The sequence below is a fragment of the Ochotona princeps genome, chromosome 1 (assembly GCF_030435755.1).
Source record: "Ochotona princeps isolate mOchPri1 chromosome 1, mOchPri1.hap1, whole genome shotgun sequence".
NCBI lineage: Eukaryota > Metazoa > Chordata > Mammalia > Lagomorpha > Ochotonidae > Ochotona > Ochotona princeps.
The window spans coordinates 21500641-21524172 of NC_080832.1; the positions used below are offsets into that span (position 1 = coordinate 21500641).

Genomic DNA, 23532 nt, shown 5'->3' on the forward strand with positions numbered 1-23532 from the left:
AGTCATTGGATTGCTGCTGTCCGCTGAATTGCTGGCTCCTGGATTTGGCCTGAGCCCTGGGTCCTCCTGAGGTTCGTAGGCACTGGGAGAGTGAACCAGCATATAAGCCAACTCTTACTGCCTGCCTCCATCTCTGCCTTTCAAGTAAAATAATTTTTTTTAAGTCTTTTGGTTTTTTTTTCTAGAACCTAGCATAACATTAAGAACAATAATAACAACATTAAAAAAAAGACTCCCAGATTTGTGTCACTTCCGTTCTTTAAAATGCCAGGTCCACATATGACTCTTAGGTCCGGTCTCTGTAAAGAGTGTGAAATAATGTAAAAGAGATCCGAATAAACTTAAAAAGTATGCAGATGGCATCCAGGATTGCGATAAAAACAAAAACAACATCGATTGCGACAATTACATGGCTGCACAAACTGAGAGAAAAATCTGCGTTGAGGCAGAGGAAACTTCAACAGAGCTGGCTGTGCCTTTCATGGCTCAGCGGGTTCTCAGCCGTCTCACCAGGTCTGCCAATCAAGAAGCTTAGGAGAGTGCTTTTTTGGCAAACAGTCTCTAACTACTTGTAATGAGGCAGATATCACCAGAGCATTTCAGAAACCAGGCACCAGCTGATAATCATGCATTTCAACTATTCGAAGTTTAGATTGGAAAGCTAAAGGTGATATATTATCTCATTTGGCAAATGATGGAATTTGTTACTGCATCAGAAAAAACCACCTTAGCCTCTGCAGTACAATTTTGGTTGCAAGTTGTCAGACATTCATCAAGTTTTTTGTTTTTCTGTTTGGGTAGCTGATTAATTTTGTGTCACATTTTACATTTGTTAAAACATAGGGGAACTAAAAAAAAAAAACCATAGGGGAACTAGAATATGACCTACACACACACACACACACACACACACACATACATTGTGGCTCCAAATAAAAACTTTTCTTCAGATGCCAAATAAATGTTAGCATGTTTATGTTGCTTAAATAATGTATTATTGAAAGCAATTTGAAACAGCAGACCACAGAAATCTCTCTAAGTAAATTTAGTGAGCTTTGACAACATGTCTGGGATTTGGGTACCATGTTGTTTTTATACAGTGAAAATGAACAGTCACCTAACAGACAAGTTCCCATGCTTGACTCACCTATTCCTGGAGACAGATAAGAAGCAGGAAAATATGTTGACTGATAAAGATATTGACACCAAGCTGTCTTTACATGTTCTTTACTGAGAAGCACATCAACTTATTTAAAGAACCTTGAAGAGGGTGCTGGCACAGTAGCACTTCCGGAAAAGCCGCCATCTGAGACACTGGCAGTCCATAGAGTTGGGTGGTTTTTTTTGTTTTTTTGTTTTTTGTTTTTTTTTTCATGTAAAAGCTGCAGAATGTTTTGGCTTCTGTGGCCCACGTGGGAGACCCAGATGAAGGTGCTGGCCTCTGGCTTCAGCCTGGCCCATTTCTGATCATTGTGGCCGTCAAGGGAGGGAACCAGCGGATGGAATATCTCACTCTGTCTTCCCTTTTTTCTGTAACTCTTTCAAAACAAACAAACAAAAATCTCCTTTTTAAGAGCCTTTAGTAGATGAAAACGTTGGTAACTGTGGCATTGACCACGGAAAGAAGAGAAACCACAATCGGTATGACAAAGTGTTTTCTAGTGACCAACCCCAATGTGAATGGAGCCATCATGATCATCCTCATCAGCACAGCTAGTCTACACTAAGCACACCCTCTGTGCCAGGCAATGGTCTCAGAACCTGTACCTGTCCTAATTCATTTCATCCTCTCAAAAATTCCATCGGGTCCATGCTTTTATTTGGCCTGTTACGGAGATGAGGCAATTGAGGTGACATACTAAAGAACAGTAGGAATTCCACAATATTGCAATGTTGGAGTTGCAAGAAGAAAACCAAACCTCGTCTATAATTCAATTTTTCAATTTACAGATTAAGAAATTTGGATCCAGATACTAGCGCCTTGCTCAGAGTCCCTTGAAACGGTAGCGGCTTGAACTGGTTGCTGCATGTTGCATGTGTATCTTTGGAAATGCCACATTGTACTCTACAAAGACATACAATTCCTATGAGACGACTGAAGTTAACAAAAAATAGTGGCTGATTGTGAATATTTGTATAAAAAAGTAGCATAGACTATGTTCTTACCGCATGCCCTTTAGTTCCAATATCAACACTGAAATATACACTGTTGTCTTCATTTGGTATGGAAATGAAAGTCATGATGATAAGGTACTTGGGCAGTTAACCCTTCAGCTACCTGAAGGTGTTAGATGTAGACCCTGTTCTGTCAGGAGGTATGCTGTAAAGATGCAGGCTTTCAATCAAGGCCGCGTGTCTCCTGGGGCTTCCTCTGCGCCAGGTGACCTCCTTCTGCTGTAAACAACTGCCTTTGAATCCGAAGCCTTGCCGAAAGCCAGAAGCAGCAGTTCGCAGACCCCTGCAATGATTCAAAAACAAAGCAAAATGAACGTTGAGGGTGTTTCATAAATAGGGGGAGTATACCTTGAAGGTTGCAATACATCTAGCGATGTAATCTTTTTTAAAAAAAGATGTATTCATTTTTTATTGGAAAGTAGGATATACAGAGAAGAGGAGAGACAGAGAGGAGACCCTCCATCCGATGGTTCACTCCCCAAGCAGCCACAGTGGCTGGATCTGAGCCAATCCAAAGCTAGGAGCCTCTTCTTGGTCTCCCACGTGGGTGCAGGGTCCCAAGGATTTGGGCAGTCCTCAACTGCTTTCCCAGGCCACAGGCAGGGACCTGGAGGTGAAGGGGGGACTGCAGGGTTAGAATCGGTGCCCATATAGGATCCCGGAGGATGCAAGGTGAGGACATTAGCCACTAGGCTACTGCACTGGGCCCCTGTGATGTTATCTTATTGGAAAATTAAACCAGAGTAAAATTGCCTTGATATTTTATCTTCTTTAAATTTTACTCTGGCCATTAGATTTAATATTTTTATAATATGCATTTTTCATTTTTTTCCAACATTTATTTTTATTGAAAAGTCATCATGCTGGATAGGAAGTAGAGCAGCCAGGACATGAAGCAGGACCCACATGGGCTCCCAGCAGCACATGCAAAGCAAGGACTTTAACCACTAGGCTACCATGCTGGGCCCACATTTCACATTTATTAAAAATGCTTTTGTTTAGCAAAAAATGAATGTTAAAGTGCCAATTAACTATTTTTAGCTTAGTTTTAACTTTATATGTGTATAAATAGATGAATATACTGGATAGGAATAGCTTTTTAAAAATGAGAAATGCTGGGCCTGGCACAGTACCTTAACGGGTAAAGTCTTTACCTTGATGCACCAGGATTCCATATGGTCCCTGCTTCGTATCCCGGCAGCCCTGTTTCCCACAGTTCCCTGTTTTTGCCTTGGGAAAGCAGTTGAGGACGACCTAAAGCCTTAAGACCCTGCACCCACATGCGAGACCCGAAAGAGGCTCATGAACCTTGGCTTCAGAATGGCTCAACTCTGGCCTTTGAGGCCACTTGGGAAGTGAGTCAGTGGACAGAAGATCTTTCTCTCTGTCTCTCCTACTCTCTGTATACCTGACTTTCCAATATAAATTAATACATAAATCTTTTAAAAAATGAGAAATGCCCACAAAATATATGCTAAAGATTACATATATTTTTATATTTATATACACAACTGAGATGTTATAGAATCATTAATTTCTTTCTACTTAAGCAATGAAAATATTACGCTCAAATTTAGCCAACATGATGAATACCACATTTTCCATTTAAAGGAGAAAAAGTGAAAAATTTAGATTTTTAGGAGCAAAGTAACTTCAGGAATTACTTCATTAAATGTGGGCGCTGTAATCTGAACTTGCGTCTACTATAAGAAGAGAAAGATACCCTTTACAGATATTCAGAAGACTATTATTTTTACTCCTCTACCCTGATAATACAAAGGAAATGCTAAGACAAGCCGGGGGTGGTAACCAAGGGCTTCATTTATCTGAAATTAGAAGTGCCCATAATGGGTTGGCAGGGCTGTGGGCAGCATTGTGTTTCCCGGCTCTCTCTAATTAGTCATAGAAAAATGTGAAGAACAGTACCCACATGATCCAGATTCTCTTTAGGATTTGCTACTTTAAAAACTATTTTCCTTTCTGTAGCATCAGTATGTATAATTATGCTTTCAGAAAGTCCTCTGCTTTGGCATTGTCTCCTTGTTGACCTGTCACCCAGTGGCAACTCATATTCAGCTTATTAGCTAAAGCTAGCATCTCACGAAATATTTTTAAATTAATTTACAGACTAAAGCAAAGAATCTTTATAAACAAAAAAATCTCGGTATTTATCTTTCCCTAGCCCATAAAGGTATTTGTTTCGGAGTGTCTTACAGTATCTCCTGGGACTTTCTCCTGCCGCCTCCCCATGGTTGTGTCCAGCCACAGTGGCCTTTCAGTTCCTTGTGGCCTAGATCTGCTCCTTGCCCTCAGGCTTCTGCACTTGCAGTTCCCTTTTGCTGTGACTGTCCCTATTCTCCATCAGTTCCCAGCCCGATGTCAAATCTACAGAGGTGCTCACTGCCCCAACACAGCTCCAGCCTACTGATTTTTGGTCTACCGATTCTCATATTTTTGTTCCTTTTTGTCATTTTTCACAATTTCAAGTTGTCCAACGTGTTCATTTATTTACTATCAGTTCTCCAGTGTGTATGTGAACCACCCACAGTTCAGAGGCCTCACCTGTCTTGTTCATGTCATAGCTTCTGTCACAAAACATTACCTAGAGCATAGATACTGACACTTTTAAATAAACACACCCCCCATACATATGAATGCCTTTAGTTCAAAACCAACCAAGGGCGGCAGAAGTTAAAATGCTAGTTACTTTCAGGGTATATTAACTTAAAAGGACATAGGGAGATGAGGCTGTTAGAAGTATTCTCCATCGTAATCCAAGTTACAATTACACATTCACACACCCACCTATATGCAAAAATTAGTTTTGAGAACTTACATTTTGTTCACGCTTGGTAGCCAAAAGTAAGAAAAATACTGTAATTTCTTGTCAATGTATTTCATTCAGGGCTGACCTATGCACACAACATTTGATGAACTCTGTGCCTTGGGTACTCACGTCAGTGACACCTAAGTGCTTGACAAAACAATCTTGGAGTGTTGGAAAATAATCATTGCTTTGAAAAACAAATACACGATCAACACAAAGCGAAAGGATATATACTGTTCCTTTAATACTTATCTGTTTTAACTATGGCCCCACCCACTGCAGTTGGGATGAAGTTTGAGTCTTCGATAGTTCCTGTTTTGGGAGGTTGTCTTCAGCATGGTGTTGCTGATGTGATAGAAGCTTCAAGTGGTGGAAGGTATTGGCAGGTTTTTTGGTCAACTAGGGGTATGTACTGGGAAGGTATTGTGGGACTCCAGTCTCTCTTTGCTTTCTCTTTTCAGATGTGACATCTTTCCACTACCATGACTCCACTCACTCTGAGGTTGTCCTAGAACCAAAAGAAAGAACACCGGCTCCTTGTGCTAGACTCTCCCAAAGTGTGAACTACATAAACCTTTTTCTTTACTCAATTAGCCTGCCTTAAGCACTCCAGTATAAGATGAAAAAGCTGGCATCAGAGGGACTTTGTGCAGCTAGGGGAGTCTCCTCCGTTTCAGGCCGGTGCCTTGGCTAATAGATAAAGCCCAGGAAAAAGAGAAAAGGAATAAAATAGGAAGAGAAGACCCAAGACTTTGTACCTCATGCAGTTCATTCTTTTTTCTTCTACTTTCTTTCTTTCTCCTTTTTTTTTTTTTTTTTTTTTTTTTTTTTAAGGATTTATTTATTTGAAGCAGTTAGAGAGAAAGAATCTTCCATCTACTGGTTTATTCCCCAAGTGACTACAATGGCCAAGGCTATGCCAGCCAAAGCTAAGAGCCAGAAAATTCGTCTAGGTCTCTCCAAGGGGTGGCATGGGTCCAAGTACTGTTGATTTTTTCAGGCCATTAGCAGGGAGTTAGATCAAATTGAAGCACAGCTGGGACTCGAACTGGCATCCATATGCAATGCCAGTGTTGCAGGTGGCAGCTACCTGCTATGTCACCACACTGGTCCCTCAGTACAAGGCACTCTCAGCACAGTCTCCTAATTGAAGATTCCACAAACTAGTCCAGGAAAAATGATTATAAAACAATGAGAGAGTGGCATTGTACAGAACAGTTTGTATGAATAATAAATCTTCATATATGCATCTACATATACAAGGATGCCCAATAAGAAATAACATGTTCAAAAGTAGTTCCTTTGTAATAACAAAACAATAAAAATTTTAACTATTTTTTGTGAGACACACACAGAGAGAGAGACAGAAAAAGAATTCATGTCTGATGATTCATTTCCTCAAAGAGCAACAAATTGGACTGGGCCAGGCTAACTCTCACCATCTGGCACTTCATCTGGGTCTCCTACAAGGATGGTGGGGACCAAATACTTGGTCCATTTCAGCTGCTTTCTCAGGTGCATTAACACAGAGCTGGGTTAGAAGTGGGGCAGTCAGGACATGAATCAGCACCCACATGGGATCCCAGCGGATGCAAGGCAAGGGCTCTAGCCACTAGGCTACCACACTAGGCCGGGAAATATTTTTGAACAGATTATAGATTTCCTGTCTCTTGTACAAAATATATTGCTGACTGTATTTGCCTCTTCTTGCCTTGGGTTCATGATGTACATTAAGAGTTGCAGGCGATATCTCGGCAGTTATTCAATTGTTGTTAGTGTAGACACAGCTAAGTAAACCCACCTTATTTCATATCTGCATATTTTGCCTGTCCCCTTCCTTACTGTGAGTATTCTCTTCAAGTTTGGAAATTATATTCTGTGTTAGCGCATCACCTCTTTGACATTTTACCATTAACTGGCTACTTTATTTTACACAGGGTTTCTAACCTACAGTCCAAATGACTGCAGAAACTTAGTGGCAGTATGTGACACTGTTTTGCTTTGATTTTATGTTCTCAACTCAGACTTCAACACCAGACCAAGGAAGGTCAACTCTACTACAGACCAGAAGCTGGACTGGGAATGAGACGGCTCACTGTTCCCAGAAATCCTACAAGCTTAAGGATAGAGAAAACAAGAAAAAGATTTCATCAGTAAAATCCAAGAACAATGCACTTTTTTCACTAAGATTTTTTTAAAATAAGATTTATTACTTTAGTTGAAAGAGTTACACGGGGAGAAATATTTTAAAGCTGGTAATGGGAAACAGGCTTTCTGGTTTCTGAGCACACAGTGTATAGAACTGATAAGGGCCACGTGTTAACCAAAGCCTCAGGTCTTGGCACCTGACTGCTGCCACTCACCCGCCCCTGCACACCCATTTCTGCAACATTGGAACTGGATGCCCTTACTCCCTCCCTCTTGTCCAGAGCCCTGCTAAGGTGTGGGAGGCGTCTCAATGTCCTTGAGCCCTCTCCCTGTCTGGCTGTGTTTTACTCCCTGTCTTCCTGTCTCCCACCCTGCCCTCCTCCATAGCCCCTGCTAATTTTTTTTTCCGATCAAAATTTTATGAGTTCAGATTTCAGTAACTTAAGGGTTGAAAGGAAACCCCGTCATCATTTGACTGAGGCCAAGGGAGAGGACAAGTCTGCCACCAGGACAGGCTCGGAGCTGGGGCTTGTACTTGTGCTAAAAGGGCCACTCACCTTGCTCCTAAGTCAGAAGCCTGGCCCCTTGTGGCGGCTGCCCACAGGCTCTGAGCCGAGGCATGATGACATCATCAGCTGCCAAAGATGTTGCTTTTGTGTTTGTCTCTCTCTCCCTCCCTCTCTTTTTCTCTCTCTCCATCTTTCTGCCTCCTTTATCCCTCAGTTGTAATCTACTCCTAGATCCCTAGGGTATCTGTGTTGGGGCTAATCCACGCGCTGGACCTCTTTGTCTCAACCCCCTCCAAACCCATTTATCATCATCATCCTATGCTTTGTCAAGGAAAATCAGATTTAGTTCTAAGCTAGCTGTCAGTCTAGAAAAGGCAATCTAATAAATTAATCTTTCATAAGAATGTAATGACTTATTAACAGCTTAGGATTCAGGAGTGTGTCGCTTGTAGTTAGCTTGCAAGAGAAGATTTTTACAGATGGCAAGATTTAATGTTAAGCAGTAACTGTGAAGTGGACAGCTTTCAGCCTTAGCTGATTGCAGAATTGGAAGAGGGTGGTACAACGGGATAGGATAGGATTGTGATTGATGTGAGACTCTTAAATTGCTAACATGGTATCTACATTTCCCTGTATCTAAGGCAGCACTTCAGGCATTAGTAATGCTGCATGGGCCCTATGCCTCTGGGCTGCTTCTTCAGTTTCATTTTTAAGATGATTATCCAGGAGGCATCACTGAACTCACAGGAAGATCTGATGCTCTCCAGAAGGCAAGAGGCTGCTTTTACTAGAGCTTGGGCTGCTGGAACTTGCAGCGTCTTTCATAAACTTTGGCCAGTGCTTGTCCCAAGGTAAAACAGAACAACCATTATCTGTCAGGTTTCTTGCGTTTGTTTGCTCTACCGGTTCCTGCTCCATTCCCTTCTCTCCGGTTTCTTATAGGCTGTGCATCAGCTGGACCATTCACTGGGACTTTTTTGTTTTTCAGGTTTATATTCATTTACTTGACAGAGGGGGTGGGGGAAGATGTTTCATTGGTTGGCTCACTCCACAAATGCCTGAAGTGACTGGGGCGGGGCCAGGAACCGAGAGCTAGGAACTCCACTCAAGGCTCCCAGGTGGGGATCAGCAACCCAAGAGCTTGGGCCACCATCTGCAGGGGCAGAGGTGGCACTTAATCCTAAGTAGGCATCCCAAGGGGTAGCACAATTTTTGTTCCCTTTTTCTTTCCTGACCTGTTGTCACACAAATGAATTCTGGTTAAAATAAGAGCCACAACTGCATTTTTACAGAAGAAATGAAGACTCCATTTGCCATGGAAGGTCACATGGAACCTGAGGAATGTGACAAGGAGGAGAGGTAGGGGCAGGTAGAAAAAGGCATTCAGGAACCATCCTAATTCAATCCTATAGCAAAATGGTGATCCTCATATTTACATGAGAATAGAATTCCCAGGGGAAACTTATTCTTGTGGAATTTCCCAGATTCTGACCTCAAGGATTCTGAGGGTTTTTTTTTTTTTTTTCTTTTTTCTTTGTTTAATCTAAGGCACAATCCAGATTTTAATTAAACATTTCCAGAGATGTTGCTACAGGTGGTCTTTGGAAAACCCTTGTGGAAATTTCAGCATCGGAGATGACATGTGCTTAGCTACGTGTGTAGGTTCTCTGCCTGTCTTGGGAAAACTAGGGGGAGAAGTACCACTTCCTCCAGTCCCGACAGACCTCTCCCTGATTCCTGACAAGGCTCTGGCTGCCTGACCTTCATTACCACCCGCTCTTTGCACTTCCCAACCAGAAGACATTAGCCGCGGATGAAGAGGAATGCCTACATTAATATGCTGGGACTTGTTTCCTAGCAACAATTAAACGGACAGCAGAGTTCCCTCCAAATTCTTTCCTTCAATTAATTTTTAAAGTCACAACTATTCTTCACACATGAATCATGCCTAATTTTTTTCCATGTACTAATTGAAGCAAATGAGTAGGAAGTGGAAGCGCCATCAGATAGGGAGTTCTAGGTCATTGCCTTTTCCTAGACCTAAGGCTACATTCCATCTGTTCATCAGAACCTCATAGCAAGAAACCTCTCTGGTGCCTTATTTATGGTGCCATAAATTTATCTGAGGCAATATCATGCCAGTGAATTCAGTATTAACAGCTTTAGCAAGGAATCTCTTGCAGCAGTTGATATAACATTTATTCTTATCAGACATCATCTTGAGAAACCCACCAACAATTCCCCAGTGTATACTTTCAAAAAGAGGGAGGGAGGGAAGGAGAGAAGAAAACTTCAGACAACTAGCACACCTTTCCATCCCAGTGTAGTGTGCTCGCCTCCTTTTGTTTTTTCTGGGAGTCATCCTGCCACCCCGGCGGAGGAAGGCTCACGTGTAAGCACGTGACTAAGGCTGCCTGGGCTTCTGGGCCTCTGAGAAAGTCTTCTCCCACTGAACGAGGCGAAGGGTGATGTGGGCTTGCTGCCACTGCCCTGCCAAGCGTTCATCTGAAGGACAGAGGGGACAGAGACAAAGAGCTCAGAGATGCTCAGCATCTGAGCCCTGAGATTGCCGAGTTGAAAGGTGGTGTCTGACTTCAGGTTTTGTGCATCTGTGAAGTGCCATTTTCCTTAAACTTGCTTGAAAATTTAAGTGAAAGAGTCTTGACCTGTGACTGTGGCATGTTTGGTTCTAGAACTGTGCACAGTGTTTCCCGGTACCTAGGTCTCCTGCTTGGGGACCTCTTGCTCCACGCTCTGTAGGAACAGGTTTTGAGCTTCAGAATGCCTACCAACTGCATTACCTGCCCAGAGGGCAGAGGCCAGGGTTCCCAAAGATTTGGGTTTAGTAGGACAGCCTGTGAAGACCCAAATCGTGGCTTGTTGCAAGTTTTTCTCCTGAGTCAGCTTCCTTGCAAAGGCCCAGGGTGTTATTCGTTGGCTGTCCCATGCGGTTCCAGTCACAAACATTTCAGCTCTTGGAACTTTCCCTCAGCCATGTCCTCTGCCTGAAAACTCTGATCCCAGGTACCTGCTCCTCTATGCTGTCTGAGAAATCCCCCTTCGCAACAAGTTGGATCCTGAACTTCCTATTTTCCATGACATGATACCACCTCATCCTTGACTCTCGATTTTAGGGGGTATTTTTTGTTCAAAATTCCAACTCCTCTACAATCGGTTTCTTCCATGTATGTCTCTCATCCACCCCCCTACCAACACCAGCCTGAAGGCTCCATGAAAACCAGGCTCTTCCAGCTGCTCAGAGATGTATCTTAAGCGTCTTCAGCAACCATTCCGTATCTTTTGGCAGAAGGTGATTTCACTTGGATTTGATTTGCTGGCCACACTCTGAAACCTGGTCCTAGGCCATGTAGCTATCGATGATTGGACTCTCTTAATACTTCATAGAACAGATAATCAAATTTTTCTTTTCTATGGGGGAAAAGTATCCTACCCAGCATTACTTCCCACAATGCCACTGTTTTTGTTGTAGTTGTTTTGTTTGTTCAGTTTTGCTCCCAATGTCAGTCTCAGTGTTGTCTTTGGGGGTTCCCAGGGAAAGGAATTTTGCTCCATGTAAGCAACTGGACTTTCAGGATGTTCGAAATGGAAACAGAACACAAAGGAACTTTTAGAAAAGTTTGTGGAAGGTGAGCTGAAAAGGTGCTTATTTTGGGTTTTTAAAGATCCATAATCTTCCGTGGTATGCATTTCCCATGATTGATGGTTAGGAAGACCCCTCGGATGTCATAAGGGAGAGTCTCCAGAGGAAGGCCAGACAGCCCTTCCGAGAGCAGCAGGTGCGCCACATACCTCTCCTTTCATTGGAGAAGTCAGCCACTACCAGCTGCTTCCTCTCAGAGCCCGGTTCTGCCAGGTCTTGCCCTGGCCGTTGGTCATTTACTCTCTAGTCAAAGCAGCTCAACTCTAAGCAACTTGTTACTGGTGACAGGCACATATGGACTTAAAGATGGTTTCTATCTAGAAGATACAATGCCACCTGGTTAATACAGATTAACACATATTTTGTTTCCTTCAGTGCAGCTCCTTCTATCTGCCTTGGGTCTTGATGGTTGGGAAAGAAATGAACTCATTAAAAAGTGTTCACGTTTGATGTAAGGCTATTTTCACGGATACTGGATGTGTCTTGGTATCAGATCATTGAAACTGAAGGGACCCGGCGGCATGGCCTAGCGGCTAAAATCTTCGCCTTGAATGCCCCGGGATCCCCTATGGATGCCGGTTCTAATCCCAGCAGCTCCACTTCCCATCCAGCTCCCTGCTTGTGGCCTGGGAAAGCAGTCGAGGACGGCTCTAAGCTTTGGGCCCCTGCACCCGCGTGGGAGACCCAGAAGAGGTTCCTGGATCCCGGCTTCGGATCGGCGCAGCACCGGCCATAGCGGCTCACTTGGGGAGTGAATCATCGGATGGAAGATCTTCCTCTCTGTCTCTCCTCCTCTCTGTATATCCGGCTTTCCAATAATAATAAAATCTTAAAAAAAAAAAAAAAAAGAAAGAAAGAAACTGAAGTAAGAGCGTGACGTGGCAGCCTAGTGGCTAAAGTCCTCTTCTTGCATGTGCCAGGATCCCATAAGGATCCAGTTCTTGTCCCTGCTGCTCTACTCCTGCTGTGGCCTGGGAAAACAGTGGAGGATGGCCCAAGGCCTTGGGGCCCTGCACTTGCAAAGGAGACCTGGAAGAAACTCCAGGCTCCTTGTGGGCACTTGCAGAGTGAGTGAATCAGCAGACAGTTGATCTTTCTCTACCTCTCTCCTTTCTGTAAATCTGACTTTCCAAATATAGAGATATATATATAACAGGTAAATGCGCAGTACTTATTGTTGTTTTCTAATTGCATTTTCTGAATCAGCTGAACATCTTAATATTCACCTTATGCCACTTAATCTGGACTTTTACATAGTTATTTAAGGTTTCAACTAACAATCACCCCAGTGTAGCAAAATGCTGCCTGTTAATTTTCCTTACTCAGTTTCTGGGAACTTGGGCAGCTGCTGTTGTGTGTGCTGAAGGGAAATCGGATTCTTAAAGAAATTGCTTAATCTTTGCTATTAAGCAATTAAATACAACGGATTCTGGGACTATATAGCAGGTAGGTTTAAAAGCTGAAATCTTTTTTATTTTTTGAAAATCACATTTTGCGTTTTAAAAGTGGACGTTTAAAAAAGGCAGTGGCTTACATGTAAAAGAAAATGATGACGGGGCAATGTTTTCTTAAGCTCTTCAAGTTAAGAAAGGTTGAGTATTAAAGGACCTGTAGGATGGAAGGAAGAGCTGCTTAAGTGGAAGTAGGCCCCAAACTGAAATGATATGAAACTAACAGACAGACATCCTGAGATTTACTCCAAATATTCAGATTTTCTCCTGTGGGGGGGAAAAATCAATTAAAAAATGTGTCACCACTTTATTGTTCAGGGTTGTGCTGCCCAGCAGTCTGGCCACTGCATGGAGGCCGCAAAGCACTCAGATTATAGGTCAAAATGGAAAACAAAACCAAGCCAAAACCGAAACTGGTCGCGGCCCTCTAGCAGTCATTGAAGGGGCTGCCCTCCGTTTCTTAATGTACTCATTTTTAATGCAAGGGGAAGAGAATATTTTCAGTCTTGGCAGTTGGTCCTTTTCTGCGAAGTCTGAAATTCGAGACGCCACACATGCTGCAGTTGTTGGTGAAATACCTGCTTTAAAAGCAGAACCACAGTTAATGTCTTTGGCCCGGAATTCCAGAGACTCATTTCCACCCCTCCCACGGAGTCACCTGCTCAGGGGGAACCCCGGCCAGAAAGCCGGGTCGCGCCAGGTCAAATCTTGCGCGTCTCTTGTTTACTCTGCCCCAGGCAGGGCGGTGGCGCGGCCAGGGGTGGATGGGGGAAGGGGAGAGCCGCTGAGGCCCGCGGCGCCCGGGGCGCTCGGCTGGGCTCGGCAGGGCGCGTCGGCTCAGGAGCCGGGCTGCACCGACGCAGCGGTGCGAGCTCCGCGCCGGGAGGCCAGACCACCCGGAGGAGGCGCTCAGGGCCCCGGCCTCCCGGGAACCTCCCCGGAGAGATCGCACGCACGCGGGGTAACGGCTCGAGGGAGCTCCCGTGTCCCCCGGGTGTCACCGGGTCGGGGAGGAAGCCCTGGACCCCACTTGCCCGGGATTCCCTCGCCCTCCCTCCCTTCCTCCTCCCCAGGGCTGGGTGCGATCTGACTCGCGTCTGTTCCAAGGAGGAGGCTGCGAGCGCAGTAGGAGGTGGCCGCTCGCCGCGAGGTCCCAGCGCGACCCACCGGGAAGCCAAGCCCACGTGGAAACCCCGGCGGGGGGCGATCGCGATCCCCAAGCTGGGTGCGTGCCGGAAGGCGACCACTGGAAAGCAGCCTGGGACGTTTGGCGGGCGAGAAAAGTTAGCGCTTCCGCAGGGGGGCACGCAAAGTACTAGTAAAGCACTTGGCCGAGCTGCAGAAATACAACCGGGAGCTACAGCGTTGTTGAGTCTCTTACGCACGAGAGGAGGCAAAGAGGCAAGGGACTGCAGATCCTTGGGAAAAAATCTAAGTTCGGGACTGCTTATTACATAATTCCGCCCGGCAGACAGGGAAGGATTCTATGGGAAATGGGGAGAGTGGGCGAGAGGGAGAATTCCACATCCTTAAAGGAAATTCTCAGGGTTAGACACCCCCCCTCCGCCTTTTTTCCTTCCTTCCTTTTTTTTTTTTTTAAATGACAAGTAGAGACCCAGCTCTAGGGAGTTCTCCGTTGCCAGCGAGCGAGCGAGCGAGCGAGCAAGAGGCGGCTGTGATCTCCCACCCTGCGCGCGGCCACCGTGGGTCGCCTCCTGCTCTCGGCTCCCCGGGTCGCCCCGCGCGCCGCACGGCGCTCCCCGCTCTCCAGACTGGTTTTTCTGGTTCGGCCTCCCTCCCTGGGACGCGCTGGGGGATCCGATGACGTCGCTGGCTGAGTCTCTCCCTCTTCCTCCCTCCCTCCGCCCGCCCTCGCCGCGCACTCCTCCTAGTAACTTCTGTTCGGCGAGGCGCTGCCAGGAATAACCCGGTGCGTCCACGGCCCGGGAGGGGAGGCGGCTGCTGCGGCTCCCGCACGCAGACAGCTGCGGCCCGGGCCTCGCGGCTCCCCGCCCGAGCCCGGCGGGCCCCGGCCCCGCGACCCTCTGCGCACTGTGTCAGAAAATAATAATAATAATAATAAATAAATAAATAGAAGGCGAGAGGAGCCGGGGCCGGCATCGCTCCTCTCCCTCCGCGCCCGCCCTCCCTCTGTCCTTAAGGAAATGCTACCAGACACCCCCCAGCAGACACGCTCAGCCTCGGCGAGGAGCGGCCGCCGCGGCAGCGAGAACAAGGGCACCGGGGGGCTCTCCTTCACCACCTCCTCTCCCTCCTCCTCCTCCTCCTCGGCGGTGACTTCCCAGGTGAGCGGCCGCCGCGGCTGCGAGGATCCCCCGTCGCCGGCTCGGGCCGCCGCGTCGCGCCCTCCTCCCGCCCCTGTCACCCGACAGCGGCCGCGGCGGCCGGGAGCTGACAGCCGCCCGAGGGGCGCGCAGCCCGGAGGCGGGCTGGCGGGCGGCGGGCGGGGGGCGGGCTGGAGGTGAGGGGGTGGAGAGGCGGCGAGCAGGGCACAGGAGCGCGGTGTCTCGGCCGGCACAGGAGGGTCGCCGCACAAACAGCCGCGGTGGCTGTGGTACAAGTATTCGCCAACTTGTGTCTTGGACGTTGGCGCTCCCCAAGCCCGGAGCAACTTGGAGGGTCTCCCAGTTGCTTAACGGCGGGCGTCGCTCCCCGTCCTCGCTCGGGGCCGCCTGGTACAGCTTCGGGGTGCGGAGGGCGGACCGACCACTGGGAGAGCAGAGCGGCGGGAATCTAGGTCCCTCCTCGGCTCGGTGAGTGGCCTCGGTGCCGTGTTTTTCCTGCCTCTTCCAGCGTCGGGAGCTTGTTTCACTTTATGCTGAGATCGCCGCCGCCGAACTCCATCCGCCTCTCCGGCTGCGTGCCCGCCCCGGCCGCTAACCGGTTCGGCGAGGGTGAGGGTCGGAGGGGGCGGGGATGGGGGAGACCTCGGCAGGGAGGGGGTCCGGCGCGTTGGGAAATGCGGGGAATACCCTGGCCGGGGATCTATGCAGATGAGGGGAGGCTGCTTTGCGTAATGTCCTGGGGGGAGGGGGCCGCGAGGGAGCGCTGGAGGCAGGAATGTGCCTGGTTCCTAATGAGGGACGAGCACCGGCGCGCACCGCCCGGCCACTGCTGCGGCTGCCGGGGCTGCTGCCGGCCGGCCGCCCCGCGGTCAGGTAGCGGGGAGGGGGACCGCGGCGCGGGACCGGGATCGAGGGCGGTGCGGGCGGGAGGCGTGAGGGCCAGGCCGCCGGCCTGCGGCCGAGCGAGCGCAGCCCAGGCGCCGGCTGTGGGCATTTCAGCGCCTCCTTCATCCTCTCCATCAAGGAAGGAAGGAAGGAAAGCAGGAGAGAAGGAAGGAAGCGAGGAAGGAGGGGACTGTCTCCATGGAAGGTTCAGGCGGAGGCGCCCTCGCCTTGCGGGTGCAGCGGCTGCACAGCGCCCCTGGCCGCGGCCGCCTGGCCCCGGGCGCGTGCGGAGACGGGTGGGGGCGGTTTGCATGCGTGTTCGTCTGTGCGTCTGGCCAGGGGACTGGGAAGGGACATGTGTGTTGGGGCTGTGCACCGTGGGGAGCTAGCTGGGTCTGCGCCTTTATGTCTGTTCCCTGAAGTGGGTGGAACGTTGGCCCGTTCCGGGAATGTTCCATGACGTGGTGCAGCCACAGGAAGGGGGTTAACGAGGGGGCTCTGCCGCGGCGGCCCTGCCGGCTGCGACCGGAGCAGATGTGCGGCCGCTGCTTCTCCTCTCGCTCACCTCCCTTCACCCCCACCCCCGCCCTTCCATTCTATGCGTCTGGTTCGGCTCGGGGTGAGACAGGAAAACACTGCTCCGGCCGTGTGTGTGCGTGTGTGTGTGTGTGGCGGGGATGATGTCTGTCGTATCTAGATTGTGAGTGTGTTTGTGTGTGTGTGTGGGGGGGTACGATTCCAGATCAGCTCTGCCACCCCCAGCTGTTATCACAGATCCGTGCGCTTTATACGCATGTGCCTCCCGCGGTCTGTGCCTCTTACATAACACAGCCAGTGCAGCAGAGGACGCGAGCAGGCGCGAGCCCGACCCTCCCAGAGCCCGAATGGGGTGGGTGGGGGGTGGCCGGGAGGTCAGGAAGTGTCCCTGGGTGTTGTCCTTAAGGGACGCGGCTCCCAACGGGGCGAGGAGGAGGAAGAGGGAGAGGAGGATGTCTTGGAGTGGTTCCTCATTTCTCCGACTTGAATGCATCTCACTAAAAACGACTGCAGGAAGTAGTCCTCTCTCCTAGGGACGCTTTTCACAGGCGTCGCCGGGGAGAGCGGACACTTGAACCCTGGGAATGAAGAGGAGATAGAGGGTCCTAGGAAGAGATGGCGGCAGGAGAGTACGGGGTGGAGGTCTTGGGGGTGGCTCGACGAGCAGAGGACTCTCCTCTCGAGAGGTTTCTCTGGAGGCCTGGGGACACCTGTCATGGCTCAGAATTCACACAGGAAGCTGTGTGCAACTGACATTGCAAACCCCTTATCCTCTGCACAGTTATTTAGGCTTCAAATGAGCGCAGGCTTGTTTCCGGTACTTTCATTATGCTGGAAAACTTGAACTGATTTTTCTCCTTCCTTTTTTCTGCCATTTAAAAAATAACCGAGTTTGCCCCCGAATAAAATACTGGTACTCTCTCCCCACTCCCTGGGCTAAACTGCAGTAATTCACGAAAAGAACTGTTTTTCCGCGTACTTGGAGCCCAAGTCAAGGCTTATTGATTTTTCTCTTCAGTACAGCTTCAGCTTTTATAGTGCATAATCAAGCCTAGATATTACTTAAAAAATTAATAAGATTTGCTTTAATTAAATTTGCAATGATCTGTCCTCATAGAGAAAAGACCAATTTAACTTTATTGGAAGCATTTCCTCTAGTGATACAGAAATATTTAGTGATTTCTGTCCTTGAGCTTATCAAGTCATTTTAATTATTTGCATATGTATTCTGCAGCGCTGTATTAGAATTTGAAAATCCCAGATAGTTGTTTCGTCCTGAAAGAGTGTCAAAACAAAATCTCCAGGTTGTGTAATGAGACACTGGGCTTGATTTTGGGGGTATAGGCCAAATAGTTTATCAGAACAGCAGTGCCCTCCACGACAGTAAAATAGATCTCATTTTATTTAGTAAGAGGAAATTCCCGAGGAGCCTTGAAGTGTCACGGAACTAGATGATGACTACATTTTTTTTTGAGTTGAAACAGGTAGCCACCAAGTTGAGGTAGTGGATACTTAAGGAGTGCTTCAAGTGTCATTTTCTGTTTTGGCCACTAGGGGTACAATCCGCAATCCGTTTCTTATAGGAAGAAAAACAGTGTATTACGATAGTAGATGTGTTGAAGATTGAGATAGTTTCTTTTTTGGAGCATATGTCAGGTGTAGAACAAAATTCACTTATTAACACCTCCTTTATTTCTGTTACGGAGATCCTGATCAGTGTGGTTGGTTTTGTGAGAGACTCCTTATATTATGTCAGGGTATTTAAGGTAAATTGATGTGAAATTGGTTTGGGAAATGATTGGTTTGGGAAATATTAGTGACGTTACACATTTAAAAATTAACTCTTTACTTTACAGTTAGTTCCTTCTAAAGATGTTTGGTAAAGTGCCTTTGAAGTAGATGAAACATTTCTATTAAGCATGAAATTTGGGGGAAAAAACCCTATTTGTGTATATTATCACATTAGTAAATATTACTACCTGTGTTGAAAGATTAATTAGCCAGCAGGATCTTTTGATGTTCTTGTTACTATGAAAACAAAACAGAGGACAACATGTATGCAGGCGTTCCTTCTGGAATTATGATGCATGTGTCTGCTTGAACTTTTGGCACCTTGTCACTATTCAGAATATCAAATTGAATCTCTTGTGATGATCTGATTTAAAGACTAAGAGTCTTCTTGAAAAAGTTACTATTTTCTTTTGTTTGTTTAACCCGAGGCTCTTTACAGCAGCAATAGCAAGATATAAAAAGTACACTATTTGTTTGGTTTTAGACTTTAGAATTATCATCAGTAATTAGCCAAGGTTCACTTGAAAACTTTAACATAGGAAAAATAGTTTTAAAGAAATATAGAAAATGTTATCGGCACGAGTGAAAGTGCACTCTGTCAGGGTGTGAAGTAATTTAATATTAGATATGATAACTGTTAGAAAAAGCGAAAAGTGGCTCGGATCAAGAGGATGAATAGCTGTGGCCCAAACAGGCCCTGTTTGGTAAACGTGGTAAACATAAACAATGTTTTCATATTTTGGTATGAGATCAGCAAGGGCAAAACTCTTTGATTTTATGCATGAATCCTGTGGCTAAATGATTCACAATTTAAATATCCTGAAAATTTCAGGGATAGACTTTGAGATCATGAATTTAAGTATAAATTCATTAAGGATCCCTATTTTGGCCAAAATTTGGTATGGCAAGTGCTGTAACTTTTTAGGTGATGTTAGAAAAATTGGGTAGAGGAAGTTTGCTAGCACGGCTTAGTGGACTGCAGGTTTTATAAACAACTCGAAACCATCCACAATATGTGGGTTTGCTTTAAGCATCTGGACAGAGCCTTGGTGTATGTTATATGTAGCTTTAGTGAGGGTTTTACTGTGAAGCCTCTCCGCTTCGTAATGATGGAGCTGCTGAGGAAAGGATTGAAGGAAGAGAGTAACACTGGAAGTAAACTTGTGCTTAAGTGAAGGAAGTGCTATGAGAAGTAATATAATTTTGTGTTTGTTCCTGATACTTGGTCACAACCTGAAGCATTCATTCCTATATTTGATATGTATGGCAACATGAAGAAGGGACTCTAAGTCATAGTTTGTAGCTATGAGATGCCTTAAAGTTATTTAGGAAACTGTGCCAGCTCTCTATTACTGAGGCACACTCGCAATGGCGAGGATCGCATGTGAACCAGGATCGCATGGCTCGGGCTGTGTGATCTCTGGCTTCTCTGAGGCAGATCATGATTGCTGGCAGTAGAAGTGGGCTTTGCAGTTGTAGTTAGAACAGAATCAGAGCTGCCTGGTATTTGGGTCACTGCTGTTGTGGGCCCAAGATGTGCTCAGATTAATAGGCCTTTCCATGACCCATCATTTGGGGTATTAACTATGACATGTGATCCAGTCTTTAAGTGACTGTAATGTTAGATTTTCTGTGAGTTAAAAAAAATGGAGTTGGCTATTTAGGAGCAATTTAAATGAAGTGCTTTGGAGAGAAGAGGTGAAAATACTATTTGTGTGGTTGAGGGCTGTTCTGGGCCCAAAGCAGGTGGGGTCCAGCCTGCCACTGCCGTGTGGCAGGGTGTTGGGATGTAGCTTTAGAAAGGACTCAGGGCTAACATTTTTGGCTTGTTACTCACATATAACCCTAGTCCTTGCTCCAGGGTACTGTGACAGATGTCCTGTCATCATTGATCTGTACAGTTCATTCCTCCAGTCATTTCACAAATATTTTTGTATAGGTCAGGCTTTGTCTTGACACTAAGGATATGATGATGACTCAAACTGGAGACAGAGCTTATAACCTGTGACGGATGACAGATATTAATCCCACAGTCTATGTAATATCACTTTTGTTTTAAATGATACACAAGAAATAGAGAGGAGTACTCATTATGCTTGACTGGGAGCAGAGTGTTAAAGAGAATAAAATCCATGGGGAGAAGGAGAGAGTTCTACAAAGACGGACCAATACAAATGTCCTGAGGCTGGAGGATATACAGTGCTTCCAGGAGTTGGAAGGAGGCCAGAGTGCTGGCAGGCAGAGATGAGGTGACGTAAGGTGAGGTAGACCGTGTGGGGAGAACCTTGGAGGAGGCTGACCACAGGAATGATTATCCAGCCTGGCATAAATGAAAATTGCCCTTAGCAAGTTAGGATACGTGATGAACCTATGGGCTGGCTATGGTATGGGCTCACCATCACAGAGGGAATCAGGGGCGGGAGCAGGACGCCTTACATGTAACGTGTCTTCAAGGCCGGTCTACATCGTTTGGCCCTGACGTCCTGAGATTTTTTTTATGACTCTCATGAGTATATACAAGTATCAACTCATTATAGTTTGAATGACTTTTACCTGTAGGTTAGCCATTGTTACTTGCAAGTCTCTCTCTCTCTCTCTCTCTCTATTATTAAGAATAAACAATTTCAGTTTTTAAAAAAAATTTTTATAGGCAGCACCAGTTAACTAAATTGGTCAATATCATTGATCCAGTTAATGAATGAATTCTAATGCTGAAGTCTTTACAGCCCATTGTTGAAAAGAACCAGTTGGATGATTAATCTCTACCTGAGCTGGATCTGTTCCTAAGCACTTAGTGAGAGAGTAGAAAAAAAAAATGGTTCCCCAGATAATTTCTATACATAAGTGTGGATATCAGGATCTTTGTGAAAATTCAGTCAGATGTGGTTTTCTGTTTTCTATAGGAATAAGGCTCAGTGTAACATGAGAGAATGCAAAGGAAAAAACAGAGGTTTTTGAAAATAATATTCCTTTAATTTGTCACCTACATCTTTTTTTCCCTCCTTGTTTCTACTCTCTATAATGCAGGGAATTTACATTCAGAGGGTGACCTGCTTATTACTCCAAGCTACTGCTCTGTGACCAGTGTGAGTGAGGGATAACAAAGATGATTATCCTCACCTTTGAGAGTTTTACAAGCTAGAGTATGATGTCTTACAACCCAAAGAAGACAAACAGATCATTAGTCAACTTACAGTAAAAATACAATATAGTACAGTACTTATAGTACAGTCCACATGAGCATTTCCCAACTGGAAAGATTCGGGGGTCTTCATGGGAGGAGGTGGTTTTTGACTGGGGACTCTGAGGTTGCATATAATTTCATTAAGAGGGAAGGACTTGGAATACCTGGACCTAGAAGGGCAACTAAGCCGTAGAGTCAAGTGCACCAAGAAAAGCACCCATGTTTCAGAACCTGTGGGGCTTGGAGCCTTGCTGAACCCACTGGACTTGACTTCAGATTTTTGAGCAGGGGAGGGATGCTATACATCATGTGTTTTAGTAAGACTAAGAAGTTGGCAAGAAGGCGGTTAGATGGTTGTAGCATGCAAGAGAGAAGTGATGAAGTTTGACTGTGCTGCATAACAACACACATTCTTTCATCTTGTTAATGGACATCTTAAAAGCACCTTAAAAAGTAATAAATAGCAGAAACATTGGCAATATTTTGTTGAAAATGGCCGAAGGCATATGGCAGGTTATCACTCTGAACAGTGGTTTAAGTAAAGTGCTATATTAATCTACTGTAAAACTTTTTATCTTGAAAACATTCAGAAATATTATTAGCAAGTGTTGATCACTAAACACTAGCTTAGAAAAATGCTCATGCCTAAAATCATAAACCGTTTTTATTCTTAGGTATAAATGTTTAAGGAAATAATTAATTCACTTAATAGTTAATTACAGTTCTGCCCTTTAACTCATATCTAAGTCATGACAGTTGTGGACAGAGTAGAGTGCAATGCTTTTGAAATGCACTGCTTTTCTTGGTGAAAACTTATTTAGTGGTTTCATTTTCTCAAAAAAGAAAGCATATCATCTAAGTTCTTATTTGCATTTTGAGAGACTCACTTGATTCCAGAAATACAGCAGACAGGCGGGACTTTTGCAACCAGACAGTTGGTACATGTGGACCATGTGCAGGCAGGACCTGGAGGCATGTATGTGATTTATGTGTGCAGGTGCACATGTGTGCACACAAATATGTAAAATCTTTGACAAGTCCTGTGTGTTCTGTGAGAGAGAGCATTTTGAAACTTAAAATATGGCGTGAATCCTCATCCCAACAATTGTAGAAAGTAGTTCTTTTAACATGAAGATTATGTTTAATTCCATATAAAGAAGATTATGGCAAAAGTAATTTAAATTGTTAAGTGGCTTTGTTCATCAAAATGCTAGATTCGTTTGAAACAATGCTTTATTTCTTTTGGAAGCCAGACAACTAGTTTAATAGTGTACATATGAAACGCTAATTTGGCTTGTTAATTGGCTGCAATTAAATTGAGGTTATTTTATACAGCTTAATTGTCTGAAAATTACACGTGTTGCCATGCCTGTAAGGTGAGGCAAATGCCGGAGGTAAAGCGGGAGTGAGTGGGCGGACTGAAGGTTTAGTCCTGTCTTTGCCATGAACTTTCTGGGAAAGCTTGGAAACCAGTCATGAAAGCTCTCAGGACTTCATTTGGAAATGGAAGAGTTTGGAGCAGATGGCTTCGAAAGCCTTTTCCAACTCATATTCTATCAGTTTATAAATTCTACTTTGTAGTCACAGGGAATGCAATGTCATTATATTCTGTAATTATGGTATTACAAGGATGAACTAAACACTTAAAAATATCAACACAGTGCCAATTTAGCAAATCCGTTAGAAGGAAAGGAGTTTAGGTTTAAAGAGTACTTGCCCGGTGCCAGGCTCCATAGCAGACACTCTCCCATATTTTGTCTTGCTCAGCTCCCACGGCCACTCTGAGATCTGGTGTTATTCCTTTTATGTTTAGGTTCAGGAAGCTGGGACTCAGAAAGGTCAGCTGTTTTTGGTGGGGATACTCCAGTAGTCACTTGGTGAAGCAAGACTTGAACCGAGGGTATTTGGCTCTGGAAACACTTCGTCTTTCACTGTCCCATACAGCAAAGGCACTTGGTGACATAGTCAGATCATTTCAGAAACCACCAAAAAGTCAGCGACAATTTCTGTCGCATACAATATTGCCACTCAGAGTATACGGATGTGTACCAATGGAAT

The 23532-nt window shown here is 45.6% G+C and overlaps 1 protein-coding gene across 6 annotated transcripts in view; it reads left to right on the plus strand.

Annotated features, from left to right (window-relative positions):
- Positions 1 to 14442: 14442 nt before the first annotated feature.
- HIVEP2 (HIVEP zinc finger 2) overlaps positions 14443 to 23532 on the plus strand; it is a 191847-nt gene continuing 182757 nt past the window's right edge. For 2 of the 6 annotated variants that reach the window (XM_058669217.1, XM_058669441.1), the window contains exon 1: positions 14443 to 15077. The gene's annotated coding sequence lies outside the window, so the exon portion shown is untranslated. Of the gene's footprint in view, positions 15078 to 15226; positions 15546 to 15819; positions 15951 to 23532 lie in introns of those variants that run through there. The other 4 variants (XM_058669284.1, XM_058669382.1, XM_058669490.1 and 1 more) reach the window with 3 other exon arrangements.